General features: G+C 46.3%; 1 pseudogene; it reads right to left on the bottom strand.

The window, feature by feature from the left end:
- Positions 1 to 4,639: 4,639 nt before the first annotated feature.
- Positions 4,640 to 11,751, bottom strand: LOC115502115 (annotated as a pseudogene).
- Between the last annotated feature and the right edge of the window lie 266 nt (positions 11,752 to 12,017).

Genomic DNA, 12,017 nt, shown 5'->3' with positions numbered 1-12,017 from the left:
GGCTCTGCACTGAAGCCTGAAACCTGCTTGGGATTCTCTCTCTCTCCCTGTCTCTCTGCCCCTCCCCCGCTTGTTCTCCAAACAAACAAACAAACGTTGGGGCGGGGGGGTGGGGGGGAGAAAGCACATTAAGTTTTATGTAGCACCTGTTACTCTCCCAAGTCATAAGATCCAAAATGTCCAGTGGTTAATCCAGACCTCTCAAATGAATGGGGGTTAACAAACTCTCTGCGGACAGAATCTCCAGAATGTGGGTGGTGCTCAGTTTTCCGTGTTCAGCCCTCCCTCCGCCAAGTGGGGGTCAGAGGTTCTGCACAATGCCCCCTCCCTCCAGTGGGAACCCCAGCTCACCAAGTTGGGGAGCCAGGCTCTGTGGGTGCCACCCCGATTCTGTCCTGGGCTCAGCATCTGCAGTTCTCTGCAGGAACGGGCAGGAGAGGCTAGAGACCTTAACACACAGAAATGTCCAAAGGTCTGTCTTTGTTTAAATAATTTTTAAAAATTTATTTGTTATTGGGGCACCTGGGTGGCGCAGTCGGTTAAGCGTCCGACTTCAGCCAGGTCACGATCTCGCGGTCCGTGAGTTCGAGCCCCGCGTCAGGCTCTGGGCTGATGGCTCGGAGCCTGGAGCCTGTTTCCGATTCTGTGTCTCCCTCTCTCTCTGCCCCTCCCCCGTTCATGCTCTGTCTCTCTCTGTCCCAAAAATAAATAAAAACGTTGAAAAAAAAATTAAAAAAAAATTTATTTGTTATTGAGAGAGCGAGAGGGAGAACAAGCTGGGGAGGGGCAGAGAAAATGGAGACACAGAATCCTAAACGGCTCCAGGCTCTGAGCTGTCAGCACAGAGCCCAATGCAGGACTGGAACCCACAAACCAAGAGATTGTGACCTGAGCCGAAGTTGGACGCTTAACTGACTGAGCCACCCTGGTGCCCCCAAAGGTCTCTCTTTAACATCGGGGCTAACCTTCTCTGGCCAAACTCTTGTTTCTGAGTTGCCCTCAGAATTATGGCTCCTGCCAGTCTTTCTTCTTCTCCAGGCTTCTGCTGTGGTCGGGGAAGCAGAGGCTGGGCAGGTGAGTGGGTGCCCCCCTCCCACAGCCCTGCCGCACACAGGGGGACCATCTTCTTGCTCTTTGAGGAGCCTTCAGCCATATGGGGCACAGGCTCGTCTGTAAGGAGACTGAGACAGGGAGGAAACCCAGAGAGAGGCAGTATTATTTGGCTGCTTGGTAGCTACATAAACATCCTTTTCGGAAGGAAAAAGAAAAGAAAAAGACAAAAGTATTTTTCCCAGTACATCTGCATTTTAGAGATAGCAGTTATTTGTCTAGGAATTGTTTTACCAGAAGTGGAGTGATGACATCCACCATGTAAGTCCCGTGTCCCAGCCCCCAGAGAGGTAAAAGTCAGGGACGCGTTGAAAGGGACCTCCTTGTTGCCTGGAAAACCAACAAAGTGTTTTCCAGGTAGTAAGATCATATAGATAATAATACATGGTGAAAATGTATAGACCTAAAACTCAGTAAAATGGAGCAGCGAGGCTGGGAGGGGGAGCCTTACCACAACATCAATTACAGGAAGAATTGTCAATTATAGAGCCCCACAGAAAAATCCTCAACAGGAAAGAATGATCAATTACAGGTCCCATCAGGGAAAGATGTACATGGCATCTCTTACAGATTCTGTTATTCCCAAATAAACCCATTTTTTTTTTTTTTGCTAGTAAAATAACTGTTCTTATTTATTTATTTAGCCTGACTATTTCACTATTAAGGTCAACTACTTGATGGGCTGTGAGCTAAGAACTCCACCCTCAACTCCAGGAGTGCACAGAGCCTAGGACTGAGCTAGCCTGCAGGTGTCCAGGCCACAGGGACCCTCCTGGGGCCAAGGAGGAAAGGTGAGGCTTTCCTGAACTTGGGAGGGCTGCACCTGCTGCAGCCCTCTTGCCCTAAGGTGAAGCCAGATGCTAGGAAGTGTCCAGAAAAGTTTCAGGATTCACTGGTTGGACCAACTTGGGTTATTGGCCAAAGCAGCAGATGTCCACCGTAATTCTTGGAATCTCCATAATTTATAATAGAAACAGAGTTCTCACTTGTTTAACTATTACTGTAAAACTTACGGCTTAAACTTTCAATAGTTTATTATGTCTTATAATTTTTTAGGTTGACTACTTGGTACTTTCGCTGATTTCACTTGAGATCATTTATGGGGCTGTATTCAGCTGGTGAGTCAGGTGTGCTGATGGCCAGCAGGTGTCAGGCAGTTAGTGCTGGCCCCTCGGTTCTTTTCCAGTGGCCCCATCCAGTGGCTTGTCTTTCTTAAGTGGCAGTGTTGAAACTACCTTCCAGGAGAACAAATATTGAAATTGCTGTGCTCAAGAATCACACAATGTCCCTCCCACACATTCTATTAGCCAAAGTAAGTTAGAGGACAGCCCAGGTATTAGGAGCTGAGCAAATGAACACTACCTCTTTATGGAAGGAGGTATAAAATATTGTGGCTTTGCTTTTAGTCTGGACAGCTATTTTTTTCGAAGTATAGCTGTGTTCCCAAATTTTGACATATAATGCTCTTACTGTCCTCTCTTTATAGCTGGTGACTTTTGTTGATTTCCAGTTGGACCAGGGAAGTGACTGTATGTTTACAGGTTACTGGTATTTTTGTTGGTTTAACTAATCATTTTGCTATTTTTTTTTCATAGTGGTAAGAGCATGAGCCCTGTTATTTGGGGGAATTAATTTAGGTGTTTTTGTTTTTGGTAGCATAGTATATGGTTATTTTTTTTTCAACGTTTATTTATTTTTGGGACAGAGAGAGACAGAGCATGAACGGGGGAAGGGCAGAGAGAGAGGGAGACACAGAATTGGAAACAGGCTCCAGGCTCTGAGCTATCAGCCCAGAGCCCGACGCGGGGCTCGAACTCACAGACCGCGAGATCGTGACCTGGCTGAAGTCGGACGCTTAACCGACTGTGCCACCCAGGCGCCCCAGTATATGGTTATTTTTTGTCTAGTACCATGGACTTTTGAAAAGATTGTGGGTCTTTTGTTGTTGTTGAAGAGATAAGGAAATTGATAGATTTATCACTTTGTATTTTTCAAATATCCTATATCTACTTGTCTAGTGTATCCTGGCACTTTCCTACAGGACTCTTGGGATGCATTACGTCGGGTAGGTGAGGAGGAGCTAAAAGGAATCAAGAAATGGTTTCCATTTGGGGGATGGAGGAGGATCTCTAGAGTAGAGGGGAGGTACGTGTGTTTTATACTCTTAACAGTGATCACAGCTGGGGCACCTGGGTGGCTTAGTCGATTAAGCGTCCGACTTCGGCTCAAGGCATGATCTCACGGTTCGTGGGTTCGAGCCCCGCGTTGGGCTCTGTGCTGACAGCTCAGAGCCTGAAGCCTGTGTCAGATTCTGTGTCTCCCTCTCTCTCTGCCCCTCCCCCACTCGTGCTCTGTCTCTCTCTGTCTCAAAACTAAACATTAAAAAAAAATTTTTTTTAAAACAGTGATCACAACCAGTGTAATAGGAGGGCTTATTTCCAAAGAGATAAGCTGGGTGGCTCGGTTGGGCATCCGACTCTTGGTTTTAGCCCAGGTCATGATCTCCTGGTTCATGGGATCGAGCCCCACGTTGGTCTCCATGCTGACATTGAGGAGCCTGCTTGGGATTCTCTGTCTCCCTCTCTCTGCTTCCCCCCTGCTCATGCACACACTCTTTGAAAAGAAAGAAAAGGAGGGAGGGAGGGAGGGAAGGAAGGAAGGAACGGACCCAACAGTCATTTGTAACATACTGCTCTAAGTAGAAAAGACAGTTCATGAATGACTGGTAGAAAGAATTTCAATGTCAAACTTAGAGCTGCCTTAAAAAAATCCGCATTGAGACAGTGAGTTGATGCAAACATTCTGTATCTGGGAAGAATAATCTTCTTGTGACTTCTAACACTCAACAAAATAAAATTGTGCTTTTGAGAGGGACCATCCTGTGCTGGACTTGTGCCAAGGTTCGGGTTAGGTTGACTGGAGGGAGGGCTTCAGGCAGGAGAAGGAATGGGACTTAGAGGTGGGATAACTTGGCAAATGCTACAGGCAACGAGACCTTGTTGGGAGCACAGTTACATACCAGAATAGTAGGGATTCTTAAGGGTGAGCTACTCTATTGTGTGGACAATGGAATGCTGGTGACTTTTTCAAAAGCAGAACCACTTATTTATAATGAATAGTATTAGTTCAAATATTTGGCCAGATAATACCTCTTCAGCATCACATGGGCTTTCAGGTCTATATCTCAAGTATTCATAAGAAAGAGTGAGGAATCATTTCTAATTCTTTCTTATTATTTCTTAGATTTCTTCACATTATAAGAAAAATTCTTTTTCAGAGGTTGCTCACTTTTCTAGATTAAATACGTAGGCAATACTGCAGCTGCAGGAGAAACCAAGGGATCGCTTCCCACGTAAGCCGAGTGGGACGAAAACCTATAACGATCTGCTACGAACTGCAAGGCAAAAAACCAAAGAGCGCCGTGCACGGTACCCTCACTAAGTGAAGTGTAAGGTGTCATTACCCACTTGACATTCCCACTATGTCATGAGAGCAATTCAAGTTTGGGGAAAATAGTTTAATGTATTGCTCAGAAACAAAAGTTGTTTCTATCTTCCCATCTCCAACAAGGCGGTGGCTCTGAGGTCCAGCGCCACCATGCAGCCTCCATTCTGTCCCACACTCACGAGAGAGGGTCCAGAGCGGGCCGGGCGTCCAGGGTGGTGAACTGGTAGTCCTGTTTGACCTCACCGCCATCGCAGTAGCCGATGACCTATCTGACTTCTGGCCCACAAGGGTGGATGTTCCAATCGTGCCTGTCAAAAGGCAACTTGTACCCCATCCAGGAATGAATTCTTGCCCTTGGTGAATACTCTTTCTCTTTACCTCCGAACCGGATGAGTGATGGAGCACGAAGGATGTTCGGCGGCATGAATGGCTTCCTACTTCCGGATCTCCTTCCGGGCTTGCTCATTATTCTGATTGTGAATTCTGATGATATTATGCTATCTTTCTGACTAATATCCTCATCCTTCCATTTCCACCCTTCCCATACCATCGCATTCCAGAGCATCTGTTCTGAAGGATAAACCCACTTATTCTCTGAATCTGCTCTCGGAATGGATGAGTCCTCTCTCACAGTAAACAGTGCAAATGGCTGATCGGTGGGCGGGGTGGGGGGGGGCAGCGTCCGATCAGGTGGTGGCATCAGATGAGAATCTAGGTGCTCCTTATTCTCGGCCACAGCGCCCGTAACAGGACATCCCATGGACTCACACACGTGATCCTGCCCTGGTGAGCAGGCACGGGGCTCATTTTGTTCTCACAAGATGGGTCACATGCTCTGCACTGGACAGCCTTTCATTTTCCCTTCATGCATGGGACATCCTGATGGTGGGGATGCCATCCGATGATCTGAAGCATGTGAGGTCTGATCTGTAACAGTGGGGGTAGATGCAGACAAATCCGCGATTGGAACCGTGGCGCTGAATCCAAACAATTCTGACTCCTGTCCTGGGCCGCTGTCGGGAGCCTCTAACTGCCTTCTCTCTCGGTCACCGTTGTCGCAGTCACTGCTGGCACTCGAGTACACCTCTCCAGAGTTTAGTTTTCACAGGAGAGGGACCGCATGGCTTGTCCTTGGTCCTGTGTCATGATTTCTGTGGTGTCCCCGGACTCTTCATGAGTGAAGAACCTTTTATGGAAACACTGGAGCACCGCTCCAGTTGTGGCAAACCGTAATTCATTTTTTTGTTTTCTGAAAATGTTGGCTCATTGATGGTTCAATTTGACCTGTTTACTTGCCAGAGAGATGCAAATCTTAGGCCGCTTAAGAATTCAAGAATGAATTCCCTGGGGGATGTCTTTCTGTGGTCAAGGTAATGACCAGTTCAATAAAGGGCCAAGCATAATCATGATGTAGAATAAAATGCATTATGCAGGGTGGTCCAAACCCTGAAGGTCTTGAACTACTGTGCACATCTTGATTGCTAATTGGAAAAAGGTGTTTCAGCCCAGAAACCATTGAAATATGCGAACTGAGAGGCATCGGTTATGGAAATTAAAATCAAAGGCATCGAGCTTCACATTTCTGATTACATATTCAAACCACAAAATTACAGTGTATAAAATCAATTTTTATTATAGTCATAAGTAGTAATTAGACATAGACTTTTAAAATTCAAATCATATTTGTATTAGGCGAAATTTCTCTACTTCTTTACCCCCATGCAGAAAAAGATCTGAATGGGAAACGGCTGCCAGAGGCTGCTTATCTTACAGGTAGTCCTTAAAATAGCTCAGCTGTAACCCACTCAGTTTGATGGGGACACACTGGGGAAAAAAATGAAGAGGTTGTCTCCCTTCAAATATTGTACCATGTATGTTCGCAGCTGCTAGTTTTTCGAGCTTCCGACGTTTCGTCAAGGAACTGATGCCAGAGAAAGGGGAAAAGAAAATGAGGGTGGGGTAGAGAAGGGGTAGAGAGGTAAAACAGCAAAGACCAGTTCTTCACCAGAGTAAGTAAGAGGGGCCGGGAAGCAGTGAAAACCCTAGCACCCAGATTGTGGTCTCTAAATACCATTCCCTACCTAAAGGAAACAAGGCTACTTGGAAAATAGTGGATTCCAGTTCTGGAGCAGAAAAGGTACAAACAAAACCTGGAATGCCTTGTTCCCAAATGCAAGGACATGCCCCAGGATTGATGGGAACATGGCAAAAGGACACAGGAACTAGCTTTGGAGACATCCCCCCTGGGCAGATCTGGGGGTTGTAACACATTGGATGAAAAATAGTTTGAGTCGTACTAATACTGATCCTCATGCCCCTAAAATGAATGACAATGAATAAATGTAGAAGAAATGGTAAAACTAGGAAATCACTCTTTTGCAACAAGTTTTTGTCGTAATTGATTCATAGAAAACTTACTGGTGGATGCTAAACCACTGAGTTTAGAGAGGGAGAGAGAGAGAGAGAGAGAAAGAGAAAGGGAGAGAGAGAATCCCAAGGAGGCTCCACAGCCAGAGCCAGCGTGAGGCCTGAAGCAGGGCTTGATCCTATGAGCCTGGGATCGTGACCGGAGCCGAAATCAAAAGTCAGATACTCAACTGTCCTTTGTTCTTAGGATTCACAGGCTGAAGTCCTTAGGAGTAAAGGGTCGTGGATGTCTGCAACTCATATTGGATACTCTAGCCTCCCTAAAAATGTGTGGGTGCTTGGGTGCACATGTGTACAAACACAGAGAGAGTGATGAAGCAAATGTGAAACATTAACAAGTGGTGAACCTAAGCGAAGGATATGTGGCTGATCATGATACTATTATTTCAATTTTCTGAAGGTTTGAAGATGGTTAAAAGTAAAGATTGAGGGAGAAAAGTGAGCCGAATCAATGGGATTCTATGTTAGATGAGTTTTAAGTAAAAAGAATGAATTTCGTGGCGCCTGGGTGGCTCAGTCGGTTAAGCGACCGACTTCAGCTCGGGTCATGATCTCACAGTTTGTGAGTTTGAGCCCCGAGTCGGGCTCTGTGCTGCTTCAGATTCTGTGTCTCCTTCTCTCTCTCTGCCCCTCCCCCACTTGTGCTCTCTCAAAAATAAATAAAGGTAAAAAAATTTTTAAAAAAAGAATGAATTTAGGTGCAATCACATTTTTAAACTAATGTCAATAGGATTGCAATTCATTCTTATTTTTCTTAAATGAACAAATTTTTAGGCATGTTAAATTTAAAAAAAATTTTTTGTAACTTTATTTTTGAGAGAGAGAGAGAGAGGGCAGCAGAGAGAGCGGGAGACAGGATCCGACGCAGGGTCTGCACTGTCAGCAGAGAGCCCAGCACAGGGCTCAAACCCACGAACCCTGCGATCATGACCTGAGCCGTAGCTGGATGCTTACCTGACTGAGCCACTCAGGCGTCTCTAGGCATGTTAAATTTTAGAGCAAAAATATGCTCACCTGATTTACAAAAAGGTACATAGAGAAATTTCCTTCCATCCTTACCCCCAACTCCTCTGTTTCTGCCTCAGTTGCCCCTCTGCCTTTGGTTTCTTATGGACCCTTTTAGAGATTGGGTATACATAAATACGAAACATAAATTTTGCTTTTCTTCCTTTGCTGTTCAGGATAGCTCATTCTACGTATAGTTCTGGATCTTACCCCTCACCTAACAGTATCTTAGATATTGGGTCACCTGAGTGGCTCAGTCAGTTAAACATCTGACTTTGGCTCAGGTCGTGATCTCACGGGGTTTGTGAGTTCAAGCCCCACATGGGGCTCTGTGCCGACAGCTCAGAGCCTGGAGCCTGCTTCGCATTCTGTGTCTCCCTCTCTCTCTGCCCCTCCCCCACTTGCGCTCTATCTCTGTCTCTCGCTCTCAAAAATAAACATTAAAAAAAATTTGTTTAGACCTTAGATATCATTCCGTGTAAATAGAGAGCTTTGTCATCTGCATCTTTTACTGTAGCTGCGTAGCATCCACTGTACGAACATACCGTCATCTGTTTCGCTCTTGACCGACTCTAGATGGCTTCTTGTCTTGTGCCATTTCAAACAATACTACAGTCAGCACCGGTGCACGGACACCTTTTCACACACACTTGCTGGCACGAATATCCTCAGAAGGGAACAATCAGATGGGAACTGGCAAAGGATGTGCTGTTACAACTTTGGTGGCTATCGCTAACGGAGACACGGCGCTCCTTCACGTACGGTTCCACCCCCAGTGCAGAAAATTGTCTTCCCCGCAGCCTTGTCAACAGCCTGTGCTGCCAAAGCTGTGGAGTTTGGCCAGTTGGATGGAGGAAAAATGTATCTCAGGGCAACGTTCATTTGCTTTGCTGTAAGGTTGAGCATCGTGTCCTGTGTGGAAGAAGCACTTGGCAGTACCTTTTCTGTGAGCTGTTTGCTCGCATCTTTTGCCTCTTTGTTATCTGATTATATTTTATGGGAACGAGGAGTTTATTAGAGGAATTAGAACTTCCTCAAATGTGTGGGAAGATAAAGGCCTGGACCAGAGGTGTTGAAAGCCTCTAATGGCGACAGGCAGAAACGCTGGTGCAGCCGGGGGATCAGAGCCTGCGGGAAAGTGCTTGGAGCTGGGTGCGTGAAGGAGGAGGTCTGAGAGAGCCAGGCTGTGCGGGCACTGTAGCCCAGCACTCTGCAACGGGCTGGCCTTTGGCTGATGGTGCCCGAAACCGGCAAGTGTTTCACCAACGACACCTTTCAAGGGAAATGGCGTCTGCTTCACTTCCGTCCTTTCGAACCTCTCTTGGCCACCATTAACCCTGAGCCATGCAGGAAACTGGTTTCCCAGCCTTGGACCAGACTGGTGGTTTCAAGTTGAGAATATCCAGCACGTTCCGCCCCTTTGTCATCTTGGCATCCATACGCACTTCCTTTCCCTACACTTAAGTCTCAAAGAGGAACAGAACCACAGTCACCCAGCAACTATCCCTCATGTACCCATCTTTAGGTGATGTTCGTTCCTCTTCTCTCTGAGTCACAATCCACCTTTGGTGCCCTGTAACTGAAGTACTGAGATACAAGGTTCACTGCTTATTGTAGTCAGTTCCTGCTGCTCTAATGGAATAGTCATAGATGGGGTGGCTTAAACAACACACGTTTATTTCCCATATTCTAGAGGCTGGAAGGCCAGGATCAAGGCACCGGCAGATCTGGTGCCTGGTGAGGCCCCTCTTCCTGGTTTATAGATGACTGCCTTCATGCTGTGTCCTCAAGTGGTGGAGAGAAAGGGACAGAGAACCAGAGCGGGAGGGGGATAGGAGGGAGAGGAGGAGGGAGAAGGAGAAAAGGAAGGGGAGGGGAAGGAGGGGGAGGGAGAGGGAGCCTGGGAGAGCTTGGTGTCTCTTCTTACATAATCCTATTCATGAGGGTGGAGCCTCGAAAAGTCTCCACCTCCAAATACTGTCACACTGGGCATGGAGTTTCAGCATAGGAATTTTGGTGAGACCCACTGTGAAAAGTCTAAAGGTCTGGCTTTCTCTTGGGAATCTGTAGTTCATTTATAGTTCTTTCCAGTCCAGATGCAGTTTACCCACCAGGGATCATTCTTATTGTAAGCAATGTTGCCTAGAAGCATAGTTAACAGACCATCATATCAGGCTTCCTCAGCGAATCAGTTATAATGAACCACCCCCAAACGTGGTGGCTTAGAACAACAGCCTTTTATTTGCTCATGATTCTGTGGATTAGCAACTGGGCTGGCCTCCCCTGTGTGGTTCTTCTGTGGGTCACTCAAGTGGTTGTAGTTATCTGGTGTTCCACTGAGGCTGGATGGTCTAAGATGACCTCGTTCTCGCATAGCTGGTAGGTGCTTATTGAATTCTTATAGTTTTCAATGAATTCCCTTGAAATTTCCAATTATGCCATCTACAAATAGTGATAGTATACATCTTCCTTTCTAACTTTTATGCTTCAGATTTCTTTCTCTTAACTAATTGCATTGGCTAGTACTGCCAAGACAATGCTATGTGACAGCAGTGATGGTATATTCTTCATGATTCTAGTGGGAATGTTCTCAGTGCATCCGCACTATGTTGATACTTGGGTTGGCTTTGGGTTGAGATTTAAAAAAAATCACTTTGGAAGTAGATGGATATCCCCTTGTTTCAGTTGTTTATTAAGAATGGCATTCTGGGGCGCCTGGGTGGCGCAGTCGGTTAAGCGTCCGACTTCAGCCAGGTCACGATCTCGCGGTCCGTGAGTTCAAGCCCCGCGTCAGGCTCTGGGCTGATGGCTCAGAGCCTGGAGCCTGCTTCCGATTCTGTGTCTCCCTCTCTCTCTGCCCCTCCCCCGTTCATGCTCTGTCTCTCTCTGTCCCAAAAAATAAATAAATGTTGAAAAAAAAAATTAAAAAAAAAAAAGAATGGCATTCATTGAATGTATCTTTTCAGCATTTAGGAAACAATCATAATTTCTCCTTAGGTTCAATGACATGAAAACAATTCCCATGGTCAGAAATCTATTCACAGAATTCAAATCAATTTCCCATTTGATATTGGCTATAGAGTATCTTCTAGGGAGCTAAGTCCAGGGTGTCCAGGATCAGGATAATAGGAGAAATAGATGACTTTGAGTCACATTTTGGAAATAAAACCAATGATGGATTCAGTGTGACAATGTGGGGTGTGAAGGATAAGGAGGAACTAAGGATGATTCCTGGGTTTGTTCTTGAGAAATGGCTCAGGCTGAGGTCCCCACCTTTCTCACCTTGCCCGACACCTGAGATCTGTGAGTCCGCTGACCACTGTCTCCACTTTCTGTTCTGCAACCTTAGGGCCTCTTCCTTCACTGTTTCTTCTCTGTCTCTTGGTGGGCTCTTCTCGACCTGCTTTCACCTGGATGCCCAGGTGGAAACCCCCACCTTGGCTCTGTTCTTAGCTGCCTTCTCTCCCTGAACAGACTTGGAAAATCTCATCTCTAACACAGGGTATCGCCTATGATGTACCACTTGTGATGCTGATGGCTTCCACACCTGTGCCTGTAGCTCTGTCTTGCTCCTGGTTCCCAGCTGAAGATCCACTTGCCCGTGGGACTTCTCTCTACATGGATCTTCTGCAGGTGTCTCAAAGCCTTCAAGTCTAGAACCACATTCCTTACCTGCCCCGATTCTTGGTTCTGATTGCGTTTTTGTCCACACCACCAAGCAATTCTTCGACACCAGCTGAGTGTCCTAAAATTCAACTCCATTCAGACACTGTCTACCTGGACACAGCATCAGACCCCACAGGTTAAGGGCTCAGTCCCACAAGACTGCCTCCTGACTCCTTCAGACACAATCGAGAGTTCAGGGTGTCACCTGTGCTTCTGACTGGCTGTAGATCAGAGGTCCCACGCCCTCCCTCCTTGGGTTTGATTAACTTACCAGAGTGGCTCACGGAATGCAGAGAAGCATTTTACTTAACGGATTACCAGTTTACGATAAAAGGATAGAACTCAGGAACAGCCAGATGGAG

Source organism: Lynx canadensis, chromosome E2, assembly GCF_007474595.2.
Source record: "Lynx canadensis isolate LIC74 chromosome E2, mLynCan4.pri.v2, whole genome shotgun sequence".
Taxonomy (NCBI): domain Eukaryota; kingdom Metazoa; phylum Chordata; class Mammalia; order Carnivora; family Felidae; genus Lynx; species Lynx canadensis.
The sequence above is the reverse complement of the archived record's forward strand: the minus strand, read 5'-3'. Positions and strand labels throughout refer to the sequence as shown.